General features: G+C 36.0%; 1 protein-coding gene and 1 long non-coding RNA gene across 10 annotated transcripts in view; one reads left to right on the top strand and one right to left on the bottom strand.

Annotated features, from left to right (window-relative positions):
* Positions 1-25877, top strand: part of LOC5564358 (serine/threonine-protein kinase 32A) — a 573562-nt gene that overhangs the window by 502667 nt on the left and 45018 nt on the right. The window lies entirely within an intron of this gene.
* Positions 15940-16736, bottom strand: LOC110674117. Its single transcript, XR_002498683.1, has 3 exons — positions 16495-16736; positions 16211-16428; positions 15940-16143 (listed from the first exon to the last, which is right to left on the bottom strand). It is a non-coding gene; the product is annotated as an uncharacterized LOC110674117 (long non-coding RNA).

Below are 25877 nucleotides of genomic sequence, written 5' to 3' on the forward strand. Positions count from 1 at the left end.
ATTTTCAGGCGATTTAAAACATACAAAAATCAAATTTAAAAAAAATCGTCATGTTCGGTGGAATTGCTCTCATGGATTTCTCCGGCTTTTTATAAATTTTTCAGCGTTATTCCAATTAATTTTTTCAGGAAACATACTCAAAATTTTCTAGGAATTATCACAGGGATACTTCCTTGTTTTCCTCAAGAGTGTGTAGACATGTATATTCATGAATATTATATTCTCAGGATATGTCATTTAATCGAAGGACTGATTAATCCTTTTCCCGAAGAATTTCTCCCGAGATTCTCCAAGAAATGTTTCCTAGATTACATCCGAGTATCAGTCAAAAGAATCCTCTGAGAACGTTTTTTAGAGTTCGTATGGAGTTATCTTCATGAATCCATTCAGCATTAATACCAACAACACCTACAGTAATTTGTGTACAGGGCCATCCTGATTTGGGAAACAAGGCGTTAATTTTATGTGGCCAATTTTGGTATCTTTACTTAGTTTACTTTTTATCACTGTAACCTCTTAAATAAACAAAAAATCATCGCGTCTATTACAATTGGTGTAGAAAATGCACATGAGCATCTTTCACGGTAAATTATAGTGCTATTCAATTGCTTGGGTACTTCACGTGACAGATAAGTGGAACTCCACACTTAAATTTAAAAGGAAGTGATCCATTTCGCATAAAGAAGTTTTGCATAAACCAGTTTCGTATAAGAACAGGTATCATTTCAATGAAGGCATAGAATTTTCTTTATGCCAAAACGTACATTATGCGAAACGTCTCACCTCCAATTAAAAAATCAAACTCGGTAAACGAATCGCTAATAATTTCCTAGATAAGACCTTGATAATTATTTGCCCAGGTTAAACTAATACCGAGGGGGAAACCTCAAAAATTTAAGCAATGTTTTAAGAAATTATTATAAGAATTAAATTTCCTTCAAGAGTAGCGTTCAAAATGATTCCCTGTGTTGTTTAGCTGAAAATTATTGCTGAAGTTGCTTTAGAAGTACCTAACAGGAACCATTCACTGTTAAGGTAATCAATTTTAACAGAAGTACGGAAAATATTTTCAGTCCGTCAAATTTGTTGAACCTTGCACACCTCTTCAAAAGCTTGAAGAATTCCCAAAAGAATAACAACAATTGCATCACAATATAACTAACATTAGAAACGGTTTATGAATAAAAGGTCGAAAGGACAAAAGGTTGAAAGACGAGAAAGTCGAAAATGATTGGCTTGGCGGGATTTTTTCCCTTCTTTGAATAAATATTTTCTTTTCTATTCTTCGACTTTTTCTTTTCTATTCTTCGACTTTTTGTCTTTTCGACCTTTTGTCTTTCGACCTTTTGTCATTTAGACCTTTGGTCATAGATTCATTAGAAACTCTTGATATGCTTTATCTTGTACTTTCAATCCCATTTCATCAATTTATGAAGCATGTTTAACTGTGCAGCAACAATTATATTTGTACCAAGACATCCATCACTTAGAACAACATAAGTTCTGCTCTAAATTATTTTTTTTTCTTGCAATATACACCATACAGTTTCATTTTGATGTACTGTCATCTTGTTCCATGCCAAGATGTTAGATTTCAGCACTTAATAATCTTTTTCTATGTGTTGCCGAAATCGTAAAAAAATTGTAGCCAAAAACGAATGTTTTCAAAATCACTGTACTTCTAGCAGGTCAATTGAGTTCCTCTAAAGATGCCCCAAGGATTAATTTCGAAACTTCTTCAAAATACTAAAAGTAAGATGTTCAGAAACTTCTCTTGGGATTTTTTGAGCATACTCTCAAAAAGTCCAGCAAAAGTTCATTTAGTGATTTCTACATGAATTTTCTCAAGAAATCATAGAATATTTCAGAAATATCTACTAGAATTATGAATATTTATAAAAAAAGTTCATATTTGAAATATTTGTCGGATGCTTAAAAAATATAACATGAATTCCTGCGGAAGTCACTGAATTAGTAACTTATCCCAATAACGCCCAGTGATCTATTTTGAGATCAATTACTTTTATAAATACAGATTTTTTCTAGACAAATTTGATGGATGGTATATTTGGAAAATTGTGAAAGAGCTTAAGACAGAAAAACTGGAAGCTGAAAAAGCTTCCTCCAAGAGGCTAGAAAATATTCCTCCAGGAAGCTGACAAAGCTTCATTCAGGAAGCTGGAAAAGACTTCTCAAGAAAACTGCAAAAACTTCCTCATGGAAGCTAGAAAAGCTTCCTCTTCTCTTTCTTCTTCTTCTTCTTCTTCTTCTTCTTCTTCTTCTTGGCATTATGTCTTTACTGGGACAGAGCCTGCTACTTAGCTTAGTGTTCAATGATCACTTTCACAGTAATTAACTGAGAGATTTCTTTGCCAAAGTTGCCATTTTCGTATTCGTATCGTATATCGTGTGGCAGGTGCGATGATACTCTATGCCCAAGGAAGTCAAGGAAATTTTTATTACGAAAAGATCCCGGACCAACCGGGAATCGAATCCAAACACCTAAAAGCTAAGAAAGCTTCCTCCTAGAGCATGAGCATTAGCATGGGACACGGTTATATTCAAAATTTATATTCTCGCTCCAGTCCATTTTTTGGATTGCATTTAGGTCCCATAACAACTGTGCCAAATTTCAGCTCGATCGAAGAAACTATATTTTAGCGCCAGCCGTTCAAAGTTTGTATGGGATTTACTATGGGAAAACTTCCTTTTACAAAGAAAAATCGCCAGAGGTCGCCCATTGTCCTCTATACAAATTCTGAAGACAGTCCTCGATAGGTATTTCTACGATGAACAACACTGCCAAAGACCGCAAAGCAATCCGATGCTTGTGAAAAAAGTTATTAAGCATAGACTATTCGGAAATTGTGCCCGATTTTGTTATTATTGTTATTCCTTTACGTGTTAATCAACGTCGCCTTGCCAATAGGTTTTCATTGAATAACTTTTTTCACAAGTGTCGGATTGTTTCGCGGTCTTCGGCAATGTTCTTCATCGTAGAAATACCTATCGAGGACTGTCTTCAGAATTTTTATAGAGGACAATGGGCGACTTCCGGCGATTTTTCTTTGTAAAAGGAAGTTTTCCCATAGTAAATCCCATACAAACTTTGAACGGCTGGCGCTAAAATATAGTTTCTCCGATCACGCTGAAATTTTGCACAGTTGTTATGGAACCTAAATGCAATCCAAAAATAGGACTGGAGTGAGAATCTAAATTTTGTCCCACATCAATGAGCATGGGCATAAATGACCGTACAATTCGTAGTTGCTACTCCATGATTGACCAGAGCAATCGAAGTTGCACAGGGATTAAGTGAATGGGGCTTGGGATTAGCTTACCATTCTTCAATGCGCACAAAGTTTAGAAGTCAATTACGGCACCGGCCACGTCCTTACGGTCATCGGGGAAGAGAAGGAATGTTAGTTGGACAACCATTGGTTTTAGAGACCGAAGAATCTTCGGCATCTCCATGGTTGTCATGGAAAGGATATTGGGTTAGTGGGATAAGGTAAGGATCTGGGAATCATCTTGATTCGATCCTTGATATATTCACGCCTGACCGGATTCGCGATATTATTCGATAAATGAATTGTATGCCGAACAAATGTCCATCGTTCGCCCTCGCAAGAGTAAGCAACGCGACCAAAGGATCAAACACTACTGACTAAGAAAGCTTCCTCCTAGAAGCTCAAAAAGTTTCCTCCTAGAAGCAAAAATAGCTTCCTTCTGGAACCTGAAAAAGCTTCCTCCTGGAAGCTAACAAGCTTCTTACTAGAAACTGAAATAGCTTCCTCCTGGAAGCTGAAGAAGCTTCTTTCTGAAGCTAGAAAAGCTTTCACATGGAAGTTGGAAAAGCTTTCTTCTGGGTGCTAGAAAAGTTTCCTCCTGGAAGCTGGAAAAGTTTTCTCCAGGATGCGGGAAAAGCTTCCTCTTGGCTTCCTTAAAGGAGCTGGAAAAGTTTCCTCCAGAAAGCTGGAAAAGCTTCGTCCAGGAAGCCCGAAAAGCTTTTCCAGGAAACTGGAAAACCCCAAGAAGCTAAAAAAGCTTTCTCCAGGAAGCACGCAAAGCTTTCTCCAGGAAATCGAAATAGCTTCTTCCTGAAAGCTGAAAGAGCTTTCTTCGGAAATCTAAAAAAGCTTCATCGTTGAAGCTGAAAACGCTTCCTCCTGGAAGCTGGAAAAACTTCCTTCAGGTAGATGAAATAGCTTTCTCTTGGAAGCTGAAATAGCTTCCTCCTGGAAGCTGAAAAAGCTTCCATCTGGATTAGATAAGCTCTCTACTAGAGGCTGGAAAAGCTTCCTCCTGGAAGCTGGAGAAACTTCCACCAGAAAGCTGGTGAAGCTTCCACCACGAAGCCGGCAAAGCTTCTTCACGGAAGATTCGCAGGCTTCTTTCTGTAAACTGGAAGCAGCAGATGCTTCCTCCAGGAAATTGGAAAGGTTTCCTTCTGTGAGCTGGAATAGGTTTCTCCGAGAAGCTGGAAAAGCCTCATCCAGGAAGCTGAAAATCTTCCTCCAAGAAGCTGGAAAAGATTCCAGTTTAGGCCTTGGGATTCGTGTGTAGACCATGTTATTCCATTTTGGAGATTTCAGCGTGGATCCTGGGATTGGAACATAGATCCTTGTTTTCAAGGAAAATCCTGGGTTTGCAGTGTGGATTCTAGGATTTCAGTTTAGATCCCGAGATTCCCGCATGAGTTATATATTTCTGATGTGGATCATCGCAACTTTCTGGGGTAAGGAAGTAAATAATCTTTGAATTAGTTTTAAAGGAAATTCGTGTCGTTGTTCAATGTAGAATCTAAAAAACTAACAGGAACAATATCAAAATTTTCTGTAGATATTAATCAATATGTGACAAAAAGAAAAAGAGATCTATGAAGTAATTTCCTTACATTTTTGAAGAAAAAATTTGCATTATTTTTTAATGCAAGCTCCTAAAGATTTTTTTTTTTTTTTTTGGAAATATCAATTTAAACTTTTTGAAGGAATTCGTGGAAGGTTTCCTTGGAGATTTCTGAAAAGAGCTCCTGTGAAACAAATCAGGATGAGCTGATGATGACTCTCTGAAAAAAAAAAATAAATAAAAAAGGATAAAACATTGCTGTTATTATTTATGGATCAATTTCTAAAACGTCTGCAGAAAAACGTAGCAGGCCGTTTGGCTGAATGTCGTTAGGCCGAATAGGTTGTTAGGCCTAAAGGGTTGGTAGTTCGAAATAACATTTGATGAATTAAGGTTTATTCAGTGTTTTCTCTTTTTTTTAAACAAACGCTGTCGTGGGCTTCAATGTAATGCAGATAACTATGAAGAAACACTCAACAACCTATTCGGCCTTAAAATCCATTAGAGCTTTCAATTATTTTCAGCCTAATGACCCTTTCGGCCAATAATCCTTTTACAAACTTTTCGGCCTAACGGCATTCAGCATAATGGCCAACGCACTATGGTCCAGGAATCAGTTTTACGCGGAAAGATGCATTTTGAGCTTTGGAATAAAACATTAGACAAAAACGGTCTTCTACAAAGTCGTTTGTATTAGTTGAGCCCTTTGTTTGGTTTTATTGAAAATAAGGGTGGATCACATTTTCATAGAAATTGTGTAACTAACTTTCTTATTTGTAGAAATTATATTATACATGCTTCAGCAAAGCTGTAGACCATTCAATTTCAAGCAACTTTGCCAAAAAAGTTTTTTTGTATCTCTTAAATTGACTTATTTGAGCTTATTTCCTACGGTGACAAAGGGTGGTCCGAAAAAAACTGGTTTTCTGGCTCTAGAGTTTTCAATTCAAATTTCTCATCAAAGTAGTCTATGAAACACTTTTAGAGCTTTAAAAATGCGTAATTTGGTGAGTGAAGAAACTCGCTATCTCCTTCCGTTAAGGAGTTATTGTTGTTTTTCTTTCAAAAACATGCCTACTTTGATTGTGAATATCTCTGATTGGGGCAAATATAAAAAATATTTTTTGACAGCGTTCAAAAGACAAAATGAAATTGTATATAATATCAAAAAATTACAGATGTGTGATTTTTGTAACCCTATTAAAACGTCTTGAAAGTCAAATATTTTTTATCACAAAAAATTTAACAACTTTTCAACTGAAATATATATCAACAATCTTTTTGCATGAAAATTTGCGTTTCGTTAAGTTTTAATAGTCGTTCATAGACGACTTTGACGAGAAAATATATTAAAAAACTAAAGTTGAAAAACTTATTTTTGTTGGACCACCCTGCGCCAAAATGCTCTAGATTGGTCAAATTTTGAGCTACAGAAAAACTCTTTTCGGCAAAGTTGATCAAAATTTCATGTTCTACCGCTTTGTCTAAGAGTATATACCAGTATTTTGGCAAATAAAAAAGTTGATTATATTATTTGTGTGATATTTTGGACCACCCTAGATTCAAATGACACAGTATGAAAGCTTACATTTTTAGAAACAATTTTGTAGAAGATCATTTTTGTCTAAAATTTCATTTTCATGCTCAAAATGCAAAATAATAAAGAAATACTTACTATGAAAATATTCAAAACAGTTTTAGAGCCCTATCTTTCTTATTTTAGATTTCTTGTCAAAGCGGTCTATGAACGACTTTAAGAACTTAACAAAACGCAAATTTTCATGCAAAAAGATTGTTGATATCTATTTTAGTTCAAAAGTTATTAACATTTTTCTGCTTAAAATCCTTTGTTTTTCAAGACATTTTATTAGAGTTACAAATATAACACATCTGTAATTTTTTGATATTATATACAATGTTATTTTGTCTTTTGAATGCCGTCAAAAGATATTTTTTATGTTTGCCCCAATCAGAGATATTTACAATCAAAGTAGGCATGTTTTTGAGAGAAAAAAAACAATTACTCCTTAACGGAAGGAGATAGCGAGTTTCTTCACTCACCAAATTACGCATTATTTAAAGCTATAAAAGTGTTTTATAGATTTCTTTGATGAGAAATTTGAATTGAAAACTCTAGAGCCAGAAAACCAGTTTTGTTTGGACCACCCTATGTCACTGCAGGAAAAAAGCTCTAAATTTAAGAGATACAAAAAAACTTTTTTGGCAAAGTTGCTTGAAATTGAATGGTCTATAACTTTGCTGAAGCATGTATAATATAATTTCTACAAATAAGAAAGTTAGTTACACAATTTCTATGAAAATGTGGTCCACCCTAATTTTCAATAACACCAAACAAAGGGCTTAACTAATACAAACAACTTTGTATAAGACCGTTTTTGTCTAATGTTTCATTCCAAAGCTCAAAATGTATCTTTCCACGTAAAACTGATTCCTGGACCACTGTGCAACGATTAAGTGGCCTTCGGCTTAACGACATACAGCATAACGGTATTTGGCTTAACGGAATAAAACCAAAAAATAAAAATAAAACAATTTCTGGAGGAACACTAGATATATTTCTTGACAAATCACTCGTCCATTATTGCTTTACAGATTTATTTTGAGTAACTTATAGTTTTTCTGGTTTGATGGTTGGCAGAATTATGTGGAACGGAAGTTAAAGACAAAATCCTTTGACAGATTCCGTGCAAGATCTATTTTTGAGTATCGACACAATATCAACGTATTTTATGATAACTAGAAAATTCTCCAACTGAAACCTGATATTAAAATAAAAATCAAAAATTCTAAAAAATGTATTAAGGAATTTTTAAAGGATTTTCAGAAGTTTTAAGAAGTTCCTAGAGACTTCTAGTAAAAGCCTGAGGGTGTTCCAGAGTTTTGTGGGGCTTCCCAGAGCAAGGAGTATGTCAGAGGTGTCTAAGTGGTTACCAGAGATTACCAATCGACTGCCAGCAGTATCTGTGTGGTCATTACTTCGTCACGCTTAAAAAATGGTATACATTTTATGTGATACAAAAACTATCAACTATTAAAGTTTTTGAAGGAACGTTCTACTTGGTCTTATTGATGCGTATGTTTTTTTTTCAGATTTTTTGTAAAATATATTCAAAACTAAAATACGGTCAGAAACTATTCGATTCAGCTGATTCATTGAACTTATTGCCTGCATCAAACTGTAAAAGCTTTGTGTGAAATATTTTAAGTGTGCACCTTGAAAATGGTTTCCTGCGAGACAAGCAAACAAAAAACGGTTAGCACTGGTGGAAAAAAATGTGTACAAATTGAAAGTCCAAAATGTTTGAGTCCGCACCCCTCCGGTCACCCCTGGTGTTCTAAAAGTGTTCACAGAAGCTACCAGAGGTTTCCAAGAAGTTTTCTAGTGATTGCATATGGGTTTCCAACTGTTTCTGAAGCTTTTCATGAGATTTCGGATAGTTTTACAGCCCTGAGTTACCAAGACTTCTAGGAGCCTCTAAGAGGATTTTTGGGATTTCAAGTTTCCCATTAGTCTCAAAAGTCATCACAGTGTTTTCAGGAATTCACCAATAGTTCAAAAGGCATTGTCTGAGGTTTCCAAGGGGGCACTAGTGGTAGAAAAGCGTACAAGAATCCTTAAGGGGGTAGGATCCGTCATTGATTTCGGAATTTTCAAAAGCAGTTTTTTCGTTCAAAATAAAGAAAATTTACAGGAAAATGTGTTCACTGTATTCTATTCTCCAACTGATACACAGTGAACACATTTTCATCGAATAGTTTTCAGTTTTGAACAGAAAAACTACTTTGGAAGTTTCGATGATGACGATGATTACAATGACGGAGCGTTGGACGTTAAGAACATGAAATCTTTGTAAACCTTGTAAGTTATAGGGAAAACTTTGGGACCTCTTATGAATCTTTTGGAAGCCTCTAAAAACTTTTTTGGAATGCCCATAAAATTTTTTGGGTCCAATTATACATTTCACAAGTTTTTTTTAATGCTTATTTCTCATTCTTTAAGGTTCCTTAACTTAGCTGTCTCCTAAAATCATTTGATACACGTGTATCGTTTCGTATCAAAAATGCATATCGCATACCCTAAATTTTTAGTGCCTAGTGTAGAGAGGCGTGTGTAGAATGGAAAAACGGGTACCAACTGCTGCGGTGGTGCAAAATGTTATAAAAAGATATGATTAGGATCCCAACTGGGACGGCGCGGCGTAGGAGAGAAATAATATGCAGGAAAATGGAGACAGATGATAATGAGATCACCCTTACGGGACCACCACCCTTGTTGAGGAACAACTTAATACTAGGGTGCGGCTTATGTGACTCTACTGAACTTAAATCACTCAATGAGAAAATACTTAAAGTTTGGACCAAAAATATTTAGATTTAAACGTGCCACAAGCGGCTTGGAGGAGAATTTACATATTCATTCATTGATCCCCATTGAAGATAACGTAATTTTCTTGTTTTTCAACCAATATTAAATCTTTTAGCACAATTTTCTTCATAAAAAGTTTTTTCGAATGTTTGTCTAACATCAATTTTGTCTGAACCTATAAGTTAAAAGAAGTATGATCTAAATTTTCCATACAGGACCATAATATCATGTATACTCAATTGATTTCAAATATTTTTATATTCGTTTGGAGAAAATTCGATTCTTATCAACTGTTGTCACCGATTCCGAAAGCAATCCAAACGCTATAGTGTTTGTTAGTGTAGGCTTTAGCTGTAATTATTTATTGTTTTGTTTATGTTCTTACATGTTTACTTTCTCTACTTAGAATTTTTCAGTAACCTTTGCACCTCAAATTTTTTCCCTCTTAGTCTTAGGCAACGTTTAGGTTGAGTAAGCTACAAATTTCAAATTTTCGTTTTTATGTTTCTATTCGCTAATAAATTCATTGTAAATTTTTAACGCTTCTTCGGTCAGAGTTCCGTGTTTACCATTAAACTGCACACTTTCTCATTGATGTGTATTGTTTACATACTGTCAAACTCGAAGTCGTGTTTTTTCCATTCAACGAAAATGGAGGTGAACCAACGCGAGTCGAGGGAACAAATTTTTTCCAAACACCTGGAATTGCCTGACCTGTCGCATCGGCAGTTGATAAACATGTTGAACATTCACCATTCAACCGTCTCCAGAGTGTTGAAGTGGTTCCAGGAGCGGTTGACGTTGGACCACGGCAAAGGAGCTGGATGAAAACCGGGACCGGAGAACAAAAAGACGGAGGAAAGGGTGAAGCGGATGATTAAAGTAAATCCCAACGTCTCAAGCCGTGATTTGGCTAAAAAGATCGACATGTGGCAGAGCTACGTCCAGAATGCAAAGAAGACAGCTGGGCTACATACATACAAGGTGCAGAACTTCCCAAACCGCGATGAGCGGCAACAATCGACGGCTAAAACTCGGGCACGGAAGCTCTACGAGAAGATGCTGACAAAATATGGCTACTGTGTAATGGACGACGAAACGTATATAAAAGCCGATTTTAAGCAAATTCCGGGGTTGGAGTTTTTCACCGGCAAGAGCAAGCTCGATGTGGCCGACAAATTTAAGAAGAAGAAAATGTCGAAGTTCGCCTCCAAATATCTCATTTGGCAAGCCATCTGCTCTTGAGGACTGAGGAGTGCGCTTTTCGTGACAAAGTGTACAGTAATTGGCGATATCTACACATCTGAGTGCATTGAGAAGCGCCTTTTGCCGTTCTTGCAGCAGCACGACGAAGTTCCGCTATTTTGGCTAGATTTGACATCATGCCACTATTCTAAAAGTGTGCTGGAGTGGTGTGAGGCCAATGCTGTCCATTTTGTTCCAAAGGACATGAATCCGCCAAACTGTCCGGAGCTGCGCCCGGTGGAGCAGTACTGGGCAATAATGAAGCAGGAACTTCGGAAGAGCAAGAAGACAGTCAAAGACGAGAAGGACATGTTAAGAAAATGGAAAAAAAATACTCAGAAACTGATACCGGATGACACTGTAAAGATTCTGATGGAGGGCATCAAGCGAAAATGCCTTCAATTTTACACTCAAGGCTCCATCGATTATCTTTTCTTTTGATTTTTGAAGTAAATATATGTATAAAACTACCCTAAAATTTTGGTTTGATTCTAAACATTGTTAGAAAATTGGCGACATTTTCGGTGTCGCAATAATTTCGTGTTCGCCCTTTAAAGACATCTATTTTATTTTTTCATTTGAATCCAGAAGAGCATACTTTTGATTTCGAGAGTTTTCAAAGTATTAGCCACACCCTACTGAGTAAGGAAGGCTAACGAGGATCCTGGCCGAATGGTTGAGATGCATGATGAGGGTGCCTAACAGAGGGGACGATATTAAAATGTTCGCATTTTAATTTAATAAACAAGCGAAGCAGCACGACCAAGTTAACAATACGGTTTGCGATAGGCACACAGCTTCCACTTCAGTTAGTGTCTATTTATATGGGTACAATATGTGTAGGCAACGGACATTAGATGGGATGGATGCTTTGAAGTTTCTCTTCTAAATCAATCAGCGGGAGTGGGGGAAGTAATTTATTGGATATTAGATTTACGAAGGAGGGTAGTCAAGTTCTTTAGAATGTTGCAACGATGAAAATCCGAATAATTCAATAACTAGCGTGAAGAATTTTCTTTTCAAGTGTAAACCATTCTAACTGTGAGAAATTTCCGGACGTTTGATCTCGTGAAAACGATATTTTATTATGTAATAAAAACAATTGGCATTCCTCGATAACCTGACCTCTCGTTTTACTGGATTAATTTTCTAAACTGTTCAAGCGAATGAAAACAGATTATTTGTGCAGTACCCTGGAACTAATGTGATTATCGACATTTCTCGAGATGGCAAAAATAGCTTATTCGGTAGAACGCAACATCACGTATCAATTTCCTGATAGACAACAAAAATGATCAACCATGCGTCTCCATTTATTCACTCTGAAATAGGGTTTCGTTGATGTTGCAGAGCTTTGGATACGAAGAACAAAACGTGTTTGAACTAATACAGATCCAGACTATTTTGCAATATCGTAATGATCTCCTGTATGGAGCATGTGGTGGAGTTCCTATCATCATTCATTATTCATAGGCGTATGAAACATCAATTCTTTTGACACCATTTTTTTGTAACATTATAAGCTTCAAATACTTTGTGTTCAAAAAGTTTTGCTTTTCAAACATATATACTCTCATCGCTGCTTATTTGCATTTTAAATGCATTGGCCAGCAAATTAATTTGCTTCAAACTGATAAATTAACAATGTTTTTCTCAACAATTTTAAACACAAATCGTTGCTGCACATCCCTCAATATAAATTTGTTTTTCTCTTCAGTCCATTTCACTTCGCTCAACAAGTGATGGCATTTTAAATTGAAAATTCAATTCATACCACAGAACAACTTCAAACCACTGAAAAGTCCAACGGAGCCACCGCCGCCGCCGTGCCCAAGAGCCGCTCCACAAACGGTAATCAAGTTCAGTTTACCGGCACTCGGCACTTGAAGCACCACTACAACAAATTCCCCCGAAACCCCTTCCGGATAGTGATACCCGTCCTGTTCTGTTCTCTGAACACCATGCTCAACACACGGATCCATTTTTCATCCGCTCCGAAGTCTCGCTGATATTATTGTTGTCCAAAGCTGTTATGCTAACTAATCTTATTTGGGGGGCTGCTCTGTTCAGTCGTTCGCACTGCTGCCAACATCATTTGCATTGGCATTGCCTTCACACGATGCCCCAATATTGCAAAACCGACACCCCGCTCACAGAATGGAAACAAACGACTATCCTGAGCTATGCGTTGGCAGTTGGGGGGGGGGGGGTGGGGGGGGGGGGGTTCAGATCCTGGAAAAATGCAACGTTTGCTGGCACTTCGGCACACGACCGGCACGATATATCCACCGTATACGGTGCTCTTCTTGTTGCCAGCATAGAGATGAAGCTTTTTTGCATAGTTTTTGTGTACTTCAGAGGCGTCACACAATGGTTCTCTAAAAGGGTCATAATTCCAGAAATTCGACTTTAACAAAATCGTAATATTTAACTAGAAGAAAATCGATCTTATTACGGTTATATTGAATTTTACTAGAGTTTGAATTCTCTGGCAGATATGCGTTGTGCATTTCGACCTCAACTGTTTACAATTGAAATCAAAATATGCATATTTTTCAAAAGATACTCTAGTGAAATTCAATGGTTAAGTACGGTGAGATTCCGGTTTTGGTGTGCTCCATTTTAGGCACCCCGATTTTGGCAATAATATGAATGTGTTTTTGTCAAAACTTTTGGAAACCATTGAAATTTGTATTTTATTTTTCTTTTGCTTCAGACATTCAAAATACAATTTCACACCGTACACATTCCAGAGCACCATCTTCGTCTATATTCCCCGAAATTTCAGCAATTATTAGCGCTCCCAATCGAGCTTCAAAGAGTTCCAACATCTTTTCTCAGGCATCCATACTCTGTGGCCAGCCCACTTGAGTGTGCCAGTAGGTACCCTTAATAAACCCTCTTTTCATCAGATTTGAAACAACCCGTTCGAACATTGCACAAGCATTGCCTCACCACAAAGCAATTTTGCCTTGGCTTTTAAGTTTTGTTTTACCATTGTGAAATTACATGCATTGCATTTGTAAAAGAATACCGCAAAAATAGCAAAAAATTAAGCAAAAAGTTGTGTCTATTAACTTTTCGTGAAAAAAAGGTGTTATTCGAGTAATTTTCAGAAGGATCAAATATCAGTAATTTTCAAGTATCAACACATAATCTATAACTACCGAATAACTAAACATTACATCTACTTTGCAATTCACCGTTTTGTATTTGAATTTGGACTAAAGGGTATAAGCCCGTTACCCTTACTTCAAATTAACAAATATATCTTAGAAGTCTCTTAAAAATATCCTTAATCTACTACGAATTTCATCACTTGTCTGGAACTTGTAAAACGACAAATTGATGTGAAGTTTTGCGAAAAAGTTACCGTCATGCTATCATTCACCGTGCATTTAAGAAAAATTTGCACTTCAAAAAATTCTATAACTTTTCCAAATAATTTTAAGCGTACTAGAATAGCACTACGTAGCGTGCAATTATATCATAATTCAGGGAAAAATCTAAAACTAGTGATATACAACAAATAATTAATCAAAAATTATGTTTGCAACTCCCGCATAATTATGAACCATACTTGTACTGTTTCTCATATTGTTCACAACAATTTGAACCCATATCTGAACAATATCGTGAACCATGAGTAATAACAATAAAGCAACAATCACAGAAACGGTTTTGACAGTTTGGCGAACGGTAAATGAGAATATAACAATGTGGGAAATAGGCGGTTAAGTTATGTAACCATTTCAAAACGACGATTTTCTCGAACAAAATTTGTCGTTCACAGTTCGCCAAATGGTAGATATATTATCCATTTTTTGACAAATTAATTGTAAGGCAAACAGTTTAGAAACAGTAAAATCATAAAATCGTAATTAAAATAAATAATGTTTGAGTAATTACAGGTATGTTCCGTTTTTATCAACTCGATCGGCAATTTTCAGTTGATAAAAACAATAGAAATATAAGTAGTAGAACGCTAGTGGCGCCGTTATCATAAAATAGAATTATTTTATTATTACTTACTGTTAAGGTTTTTGATTGTTTGTTTGGTGCCATGTTGTAGAGAATGTTTTATTTTGGTCGAAAAAATTGATTTGACACTTATAGACTCGGTACTCAAGCTGTCAGAGCGTGGCAAACTAGATGTTGGTCACACGAACAGTCGCGACATTAGCCTTCTACGGCTAATGCTTTTACTATAAAAACGGAACCGTGACAAAAACGGAATAATTTTCTTAGACAACATATTTTACAAATTTGGAAATAAAATTGCAGTTTTGTCAGAATAATACACATTTTCATCATATAAATGCACAGTATGGATGTTTAGGAGCTGTGAGGAGCATTTAAATTGTTTATTCCTATAGGTTTGTAATGAAAGTTGATTGACGACCCCTATCAATCAATATAATTTTGTAATAAATCATTAATAGTTTTAGTTTTCTTGGTTATAACTTCAATAAATGTAATATAAAATCTCTTTTTCTTTCTGGCATTACGTCCCAACTGGGACAAAGCCTGCTTCTCAGATTAGTGTTCTTATGAGCACTTCCACAGTTATTAACTGAGAGCTTTCTTTGCCAATGACCATTTTTGCATGTGTATATCATGTGGCAAGTACGATGATACTCTATGCCCTGGGAATCGAGAAAATTTCCTTTTTTATGAAAAGATCCTCGACCAGCGAGATTCGAACCCACGACCCTCAGCATGGTCATGCTGAATAGCTGCACGTTTACCGCTACGGCTATCTGGGCCCCTACAATATACAATATTAGAACGCTAATCACATAAATGTCCTTTTTATCAAAACGTGCGTCATATTTGTAAAAATAACTACAAGGAAGTGGGTTAAGTTGATCATTGTTTTTTTTTAAGAAATATACAAGAAACAACTTCTTTTTCCACTGTTCATCCCAAGGGGTGGATCACTTGTTCGATGTGCATCAAATGTACATTTAATTGCATCAAATGCATTTTTTCGACATTCGCATCAACTTAGCATTGGTGTTAGCAACACCACCTTATCAACGTAGCCTTCTATAGCAACGCGTATTTGTTTGTGGTATATGTTTCAAAATGTTTGTTCTTTATTATGATGATTCATTGCTAATATTTTTTTATTTCAGATAATCCAGCAAGTACTTTCATCGGATCATTGAGGCATTGCATTAAGAAATATTGTAATTATAAGTCTCGCGTGCATATAGAAATGGAACAGGAGCAGGAGTAGTTAGAAACTCTTTTTTGGTAAACCCGTATTCAGTAATGCGACTCAGTGGATGTGGACCGGAACACCTTTTTTTTTCCTTTGCGTGTGTCACTGGTGTGACAGGCTAAGGCCAGGGTTGGCCCATTTTGCCCGGAACACCTTTATTCGATTGGGCGGATCGGCTTGTAAATCTGACATTCAGGAGAATTGGAAAGCACAAAACAAAAACATGAAATTGTTTTGACCAAATAAATAATTCATTTTATTTCCTATACTGGTAGTAATCTCTCCGGATCGAGCCATGCCTTGAATCTGTCACATTTTTCTTTGTTAAGTCCACGCGTGTACTACTGTCAGTGGAAAAGATTCTTGACTGGAATTAGTGTACAATCATCCAGATGACGATACTGGCCAGCCTTCGGGTCTCCAGACTTCAGGGGCACTAGAATGGGCCAGAAGCGATTAAAATGAGAATTACTGAAACTGTCACTGTATATGAAGGGTGTTACTTTTTAACGTGATAACGAAAACTCTTGAACGAAGAGAACTCAATCCACCATTCCACTTCTGGACAAATTTTCTTCCTTGTTGAGCACACAGACAGCCCACAATCACGGTGATTATCTTAAGCTTGATCTTGTTACAGAAATCCTCCTTGTCCAATTTCGTACCTACAGTAATCCCGACAGGATGGAAAACCAGAACAACATGGCTGATGACTCTGGACCTAAGCATCGAACGGAATACGGGGAATTAGTCTAACAAAAAATAATAAAAGTGTTTTACATATTACCTTAGACACTCGCTCCTCTAGTTCAATATGTTCTCGGGCTTAACTGTCCAGGAAAAGGTTTGGAACTTCGTTATCTAAGTATTCGAAGTCCAATGGCCGACCATCAGAAAGCGCTATAAGGCTTTTGATTCAACTTATTTTGGTCGAGGCAGCAAGTTTGTGGAATGACAAGTTTGACACTTTGACAAAGACAATCGTTTGAGCAAGCCATGATTCGCAAATTTGCAAGAAGTGTACATTTAAATGCATTTGAATGCATCGAATTTTCTCGGAATATCAGATGCATCAGAAGTGATCCACCCCTTGGTTCATCCTCATCATTCTGCTAATTTATCTTGTTGTGTTCTTATAAACACTTTCGCAGTTATCAACTGAGAGCTGCCAAGGTACATTTTTTTTGCTTTTTTGGCCACACCCGATTGGCGATTAAGGGGTCTATTTTGTAAATCGAGTGGATTTATGTGACTCGCCTGTAATCATTGTCGATCAAAGTAAGCATGCATATTTCAGATGTCACCCGTCGACTCCCATAGTAATCCAGTCACATAGAGTGACAACTGCCGATAAACTCGAGTGTCAGAGCCGAGTCGAGCAAAATTTTTGGTCGACAGTGACTCCAGTCGAGTCGTTTTTGGTCGACTCGACTTATAAAATAGGGCCTTAAATGTGGACTTATGTTACGAAAGTTTTGCAAACTGAAATGAATATTGCATATTTAATCTGCTTTGAATTTCCAAAATGTTATCAGTAAAATGATTGTGGGGATCTTTATTTTAAAGTTATTACCTACTACCAACTTCGCAGGGATGCACTAGTAGCCAATCACGAACGGCGTCATCGTCACCTTTTAGCTTTACGTTAGAACGGCAATAAATTAACCTAAAGTTCTAGTTTTTTGTTAAGTAAAAATAACATTAAACACTTCTGGTCCTGTCAAGCTTTGTTTTGCCATCGAGTAGACTGCTGAAAAATGGCACGCAATCTCCCATACAAAATGAGAGATTAGTTCTCAGTTGTTTTTTCAGTTATTCCAGAGAATTTTCCAAATCGTTTCCTTCAATCAAAAACGTCGGAACACTAGACCAATGCAACAGTGAAATAATCCTGTATTAGCCTATTAGCCCGTTCTTCAGCCATTTCGTGACGTACAAACACCATTCCATTTTTAATTTATTTAGAAGTTCATAAAAAACACAAAAGTGTATGAACTCTAGAACAAGCATCACCAAATAACAGTTTTTTGGTAAGAAACCCTTTTGTAAAGTCTTATGAAAAAGCGTATGGCTGTTGGTATAAGACATTAATTTATTAATTAACATTTTAGTCTCCATGTAGGAAAGGGGTTTCATGTCTGCTCAAAGATCAAGATCCCAGTAAATTTGGGATGGTAACGTGCGTGATGTGGGAACGTCCAGTATCAGAAGTTTCTCAAATTGTTAGCCATTTCAGCCCTTCACCCTCTTCCTCGATGCAAACTTATTAAGTATATGGAGACTCCAAAATGTTCTATAGATTGCTTAGTTTTGCTGGACCCCTTCCAGTACCCCTTGAACAGGATCTAATCAATGGCTGTTTGCTATAATTTGTGCAATGCTACCGATTTTAAGAGATAGAAGATAATGTCCAAAATATGACGGGGTCGACAGTCTTATTAAAAATAAAATAAGCTCGATCATGTCTTTTGTCATTGCTCCAACATTCTTGAGTTTATTCCCAAGTGCATCCTTTATAAAAAAAGAACTGAACATATATGGGTTAGTCCATAAATTACGTAAGAAGGAATTATGGGGGAGATAGGGGTTTGAGATATTTTACGAGCCATACAATTTTTGTTTTATTTTCATACAAAAAATCATACCATAGAGGAAGGGGTCGAAAAACCGCCAAAATTGTCTTGCGTAATTACACCCTATGTCTATCAAATTTTCATAGGAAAGAAAAATTAGAAAAAGGAGAGGTTTCTGCAACTCTATAAGGTACCTAAGATTTCAACTAATCACAAATTCCAGTTGTTGCTAGGACGTGGCCAGAGCAACTTTCGATTGTTGAAGCCAAGCCCAATTGTTGTTGGGTTAATCTTGTCCAACAGACCATGCTAAGTTTTAAAACTCCAATTGATTAGTGGATAAGAAGGAGTCAATCCTTATTAAATCGTATATGGCTTGACACCTACCATGTATCGTAGGTGCACATCATTAACATAATGTCAAAAATTCATCTCTGAGGCTATTGAAAATCATTTAAATTACATAAAAATACGTATTTAGTTTATACTCTAAAGATTTTAAAATTAAAAATAAATTATGTGTTGATAAAAACGGAACAATTTGTTGACGAAATCGGAACGTGACAAAATCGGAGCGTGACAAAATCGGAACGTGATAAAAACGGAACATACCTGTATTGATTTACGGTACAATATAGTGAATTAACAGTATGATGTACTGTTCTGTTATATTGCTAACATAATGTGATATTTGGTGGATAATTTCAATAAAAAACAATGAATCAAGAAAATGCGTGCAAGACAAACTCAATCCGTCTCATTGTCTAATTTAGTTAAACAGATAACAATGATTCTTGACAGTAAATTATTGAGGCGGTAATCATTTCAATCAGAATGAATCTGTATTACACGTATTTCATGTTTCACTGTTTATGATGAAAAAAAAAACAAACACAATCATTATTAGTATCACTATAATCATATTGATTAACATTATTATGCAAGATTTTTTTTATTTTTTAAGATAGTCTTTAGGCTACCACACAATTGCTCAAAGTTTAATAATAAATTTTCGCGTTTATCCATGAAATTTATAGGTTTCACTTCGGTATTTTTTGTTCTGAGTAAGCAACAAATAATCACTCCACTGAGACTAATTCCGCAGCTGCAATTCTAGAAGATGTGTTCCTTCGACTCCAACGGTGCATCAAGATCCATTACGTGGGCTGAATCGGATTCTAAACATCCTTATTCCGGTCTTGTAGAATGGTGTGTAACATCCCTTTTGCCGGTAAATCCGTTGCCTTTTTCGCTCGATTTGATCGCCACAGCTTCACGATTCTCATGGGAAAAGGCAATTAGTTACATGTTTGTTTTTTATAAAGTCTGATTACATACCTGCTGTTCTTAATTTTAATACCCAGTTTTTTCACCCAGTTATTCCGCAAATAAATATATTTTCACAAAACTGGAACAAAAAGTAACTCGCAGTGATGATTTTTCATTTTTTCTTTTCGTTGGTAAACAGTGCAAAGACAAGCATGCTGTCTGCGGTGCACCCACAAAAATACGATTCACGATAGTTGAATAAATTTCTTTCAGAAATTAATATTTATTCTCTTCTTTTCACAAATCTCAACAGAAAGTGGGGGCAACTCAAATTTTGAGTTACGGATCATTTTATTGGACGAGTTGTGTGCAAGGATTAAGATTTGTGAACATTTGTGTGAAATTTAAATAGTGGCATTTTCGTGTTAATTTTTGAGCGTGTAATAAAATCGCTCACCAATGGACCAATGCACGAGTTCACTAATTTGACGTTTGAGCGGTGCCGAATTCACTCGTTGCCATGGTCACGTAAATAACACGGCACCGCTCAAACGTCAGATAGTGAACTCGTGCATCGATCCATTATGACAATTTGTCAAACTGTCGAATAAAGGTTGTGTATAGTAATTTTCACATGTGCAAGTGTGTTGCGCGTATATAATAACAAACAATTTGGCGAAAGGGTGTTTTATATTGCTACTATATCCGCTAGTTTGACACCTATATTGTTGAACTGTATCGATACACTGTAATAAATTGTCATTACTTGGAATGGATTAACCAAAATGTTATTTATGGTCTATAGGTTTAGGGGTTTTATTGTTCAACATAAACACAACTGTTTCGGATGCATTTACCATTTCTGTTAGAAGATTCTTATTGTTTGGAGAATTGAGCAAACTGTATATTTCTATGCAGGCTGTCATGTTAAGGTCGCCTCGTACCGTTCAATGTCACCATTTACCGTGCACACTAGTGCACCATTCACCGTGCGTATAGTTTTCGTCATGATTTTATTTCGTATCTTGAAGAAACGTTGTTGATGGAGCAACTATGTTGCTGGTAGTGTGCGCAGTCATTTTTAAGTTTATTCAAATCATCATTTACAATAAAAACATAAGAAGTTAAAAAAATGGAAAAATATTTATTTTTTCACTAAAATCGTTATAGGAGGTTTGACTGTATTGTCCAAACCATTCCATATTTACTCAAAAACTAAATATGAAGAAGTTAAATCACGACATAACAATATATCTAATATTATCGAATAATTTCATGCCTTTTACACTAATGCACGGTAATAGAAACCATATATACCGTAATTTCGGGTGAAATTGATCATTTTTCACTGTTTTCTTGGTATGTTTTCTAAAATGTTATCAATATCATACAACAAAATGCAGGAAAACAAGTACGACGGTGAACCTCATTGGCTCATGCACCGAAATTTTTAAACAAATGTGATGTTAGTGCCAAAATCTGGTCTAAAATTAAAAATCGGGGAATCCCATTTCGGGGTGAAATTGATCACTTATCATTGTTATTATTGTTATTATTGTTAGTTTCGAAATCAACTTTACATCCTTAATTTGAGCCTCCTGAATCCAGATATACTTGCCAAATTCTTAACGAGACACTATTTATGTAAATAATCAATAATTAATTTTCAAGAATACCGCGAAAAACGCCTAAATGTAGGCAATTTCCAAAGGATTTCCCTACTTTGCTGCAGAAAATTGAATTTTTTAACAAAACGAACAAATTGGTAAGAGTTTTGATAGTAAAATCTGTTTTGGAGATATATTGTTAGCATACTCACAAACTTTCAGGTTTACACCATGTCCAAATCCTTGTTTAGAACTAGAAGTTTATAGATGATGATCAATTTCACACTAAACTTGATTCTAGAATTTTACATTATTTTCATAGAAATAAACATTCTATGGCAGAAAAAACTTCACTATACACCATCAGACATTATTTAAGACAAACAACGTTCATTTACTATAGGTTGCGATGAGCTTGGTGCACTATTAGTAAGAAATAAAATCGTGTGACACGGTGATCAAATTCACCCTACTGATCAATTACACCCGAATTTACGGTACTGAAATGGGTCCATTCACCGTGCATTTGGGTTTCCAGTGAGACACAATAAAAAATTCTTCACAGTGAAAACTTGTTGAAATTTTGAAAAATTTCATAATCTAACATTAAAACGAAAAATGTGAATTTTTGGTGTTTCTACTAAGAGTATTTAAAAATCTCATTATCAAACAGAATTCACATGATTTTGACTGCAAAAACTAGGTTTTTCAAAATGCTTTGTGACAAAAACTACTTCATTTCATCAGTTTTATCTTATTTTGCTGACAAAAGAATAATTTGTGAAAATTGTATGAATATTCTGTAAGAATTGTATATATGCACGGTGAATGGAGGCCGCACGGTGACTGGTGACTTAACGGTACACGTCTTCACGGTGAGCACGTCTTCAGTCAGCACGTCGTTGGCGAGTGTGGTGTGGTATTTCAATACTTAAAAAATAATGCGCTCTTGGGCTAGGCATTGGATATAAATAGAAAGCGTTGTGTTTGTGTGTTGGATGGGCATCTAATTCTTCCGAAAGAGGTGCGAACTTTGCGAAAAAGGAACACGTGATTATTGAGCTGAAATCGAATTCAGGGTAACTTCTGCGACCTTGAGTGCTCTTGTGGCGTAGAGGTAAAGCGCCCTAACTAGAGACCGAAAGAGAGCAATACAATAGTTTATTTACATGTGAGACCATTCAGATCGTTATATTAAAACACGACAATATATTAACAAGCGTTACAGCATATATTCATCAGAATATTCGAGAACTTTGCGTGACCCTTCCATTCGTAGAAAGGTCTGGAGCTTTAGAAATATTTCACAGTAGAAGAAACCCTACAACAGCATTTGGTGTTGCGATTATTTGAGATGGAACGTTACAACAGCATTCAGGGAACTGAGTCCATGGAGACCTCATAGCATAAATTTAGGCGATTTTGCTTCATATGTATCACGCATGTGTCGACATCGGGTGATGTGACCAAAATTATAACCACTTCTTTGACATCACATCTCCTTCAGACCGGAGACTTCTTCTCAGCTTTGTGTTGTTTGAGTATTTACACAGTTGTTAAAAGATACATTTACTTACCCAAGCTACCATTTTGCATTCGAACATAGAATTTATCAATCGATGGAAAGTCAAACACTTTTTCGCTTCCAAATTTCGTAGGAACGTGGCTAGCCACGTTGGGTATTCTAGTTGCAGAATAAAAGCAATTATTCATTGCACTTGTTGAATTAAAGTTAAAATACGGTAATACCTTAATGCTTGTGGCTACTTGGGAAGGTTCCAATTGAATCGTCAAACGTGGTTCCAATCGCAGGGCTGGTAGCAAGTCACTTTTTAGTGACTTGGTCACTTTTTTCGACCTGGTCACTAAAAAGTCACTATTTCCAACAAAAAGTCACTAAAGTCACTTTTTTCAGAAAAATGGTCACTTAAGTCACTATTTTCGTGATCTGATGATCAACCAGATTATCGCATATTTCTTAAACCTTAATGCCAGTCCAGCAATGTCTTACTGGTTTCTATTATTCTAATGCAAACATTTTCTAAGATCAGTGTCGAAATCAATGAAGTGTCTTAAGAGGACAGGATTCTGTGCTAACTTTCTGGAAGAATTCAGGTGTATACTGCACAGACATTTTTGACAGAATATCTAGAATTTATTTGTTGAGTTTTGTGAAAAAAAAGTTATGATTTTTTTTAAATTTGAATGACGGCTCAATTACTGACAGACCTGCTGAGTATATTTAGATGAATTTCTGGAGAAACCAACGGACAATAGACTGAAGAGATCTTTAGCCTACCTTTGAAGAAAGCTCAACAAAAGTGATTCAATATAGAAGCCTGAAACTTCTCTGAAAATTTAAATAAAAATAATATAGGGGAACCTGGTCCAATTCGGACCCTGTTCTAAATCGGACCATCAAGCATTTCTCAATACTGGCGCTACTGTAAAGACCGTGGGTACAGTTTTCCTGCTCACCGTTTGGCTTAGATCTAACACAATAAATTTGACGCCTTTCAGTTATCACGTATGCTTTTTATATCAGTTTATTGTTTTGAAGTGCTCATGTGTAATGTCGGTTGGCGTTATTTCCAAGCTTCTATAAGCGACAATAATTATCCAATCTCTCTGTGTTATTTTATAATCGACTCACCCTAGCCTAAGCTTTCATCTGACCATATGGTTTTGATATGTCTATGCACCGTTTGTGCTCAACGAGTTTGAAAATCTCAAAATGTGTGTTGGTCCAATCTGGACCTTTTGATATGGTTCAATACGGACCTCTTGATTTTCAACGTGTACTCAGTCTATTCTAAGAGCTTCACCCCGTGAAAATCTTCCCGACTCGATCGAAAATAACAGAAGTTGTAATATTGATTAATAGAGCCTAGGTTTCTGTTGCGGTCAAGAAAATAGCTTCGCAAAAAATCTAAGAAATGAGGTAGATTACCAAAAACTAAAGGAATCAATAAATCAGCTACTTGAAAAGCATCCCCATCAATACCACAGCCAAGCTTTATCCAAAATAGTTTGGCAATAAGCTATAAAAAAACGTTTACGAGTACTACATAAGAACAATACAGTCAACTATCCCTTATCCGATTTACTGTGTTTTTGTTCACAAGCTCGTAGGAAAGCGCAGTCCCTTCAATATAGTGTACATTAATCCATAAATATAAGTAGGTACTTCTCAAAATTGAATTACCGAGACTTCGAGTCTGTTTGTTGTCTGTTTCAGTTTCCCATACAGTTCACCTTTTCAACCCGATATTTCATAGCAAAGTTTCAATGTGTGGAAAATTTTACAATATTCAACTTCAAAATTACTTTTTCGAATGTATTTTGTAAAAATAAATTAAAAAAGCTCTAAAATTTGAAAATATGTGTACTTCATCTCGATAGCTCCCATACACGATAGTCTGTTCAAAATCGAGTCAGGAAGAATTGACTGTACCCAATTTTGAACAAATTTCCGATATATTTTTTAATGAAATTCATATTTCACTTGAGCTTCTTCTGACTCGAATTAGTTTGAAATTTCTAACACATTGAGTTTATTTTTTATGCTTGCGCTTGCAGAAAAAGTTCAATAAGCTTTAATACCAAACAAAACTGAGTTATATATTGTTACTAACATTGCAAATAACGATGAAATATAGGGTGGTCCGAATTAGAACATGGGGGGTCCGAATTGGAACAGGGTTGGTCCAATCCGGACCTTTTGGAGAAGTTGGTTCAAACATGTCTAGCCATGTCCTGGTAAGAGCTATCACAAAACTCTCTGAGAGAAAAATGTGCGCGCTGAATTGCGCTCTCACGAAAACTTAAAACTTTTCATGCCGTTCATCGTGCTGAAAAGATATGGCCAAAAAACTGTTACTAGGTCCGAATTGGACCATGTTCCCCTAACAAATTTGTCAGAAACTTGTTCAGGAATAAGATTCAGTTTATCTCCAGTTATAGATAAAGCTTCGAAGCTACCTTTGGAAAGTGAGGGTTAAATTTTAAATGATTTCTTGCTGGGATGCCTTTCTCTTCTATTTTAAATTCTCGATTCTGCCAGAAATTAAACAAGATTTCGCTAAACAATCTTCCTTTATCATCGTAAATTTATTCTCGAACTCTTCCTGACATTTCCCAGGAAACAACTTTTAAGAATTTTGGCGATCGAGTTCGCCATTACTGACAAAGAATTTTGCCATAATTTCTTTCTTCTGAATTGATGAATTTTGAATTTCCAGGAAATTTTCTGTACTGACCTGAATCCGAGTTTAAAGTTATAGCATATGCCTAACTCTGCGGCCTAGCGTTTATGCGCCCCGTACAAGATTTACCAGAATTTTTGATAGGCACGTTCTGTCCCTTGATGATGTTTCATATCTATTGTAATTCGGTGAAGTTATTTGAATTACTTAAGCTCATTTTACAAAATGTGTAAATGTGGTAATATTCTTAATTTTTCGCTTTTGAACTTCAATTTTGCACTTATGTTTATAGTTATGTAGTCATCATTCCAGAAAGTACATTTGTGCTTATTCTGCGCGTCGCGTGTGTTGAGACTAGTCGCTCTCACCTCGGGTGACGTGAGACAACTAATGTTAATCAAATGGAGCGCAGAATAAGCACAACTAGAAATTCCAAAAAATAAGCAATCACGACTTTGGCCTACTATTTCTATACAAAAAACTCGTTTATGTAATGAATGCTTTAACATTGTTAGC

The sequence above is a fragment of the Aedes aegypti genome, chromosome 1 (genome assembly GCF_002204515.2).
Source record: "Aedes aegypti strain LVP_AGWG chromosome 1, AaegL5.0 Primary Assembly, whole genome shotgun sequence".
In the NCBI taxonomy this organism is placed as follows: domain Eukaryota; kingdom Metazoa; phylum Arthropoda; class Insecta; order Diptera; family Culicidae; genus Aedes; species Aedes aegypti.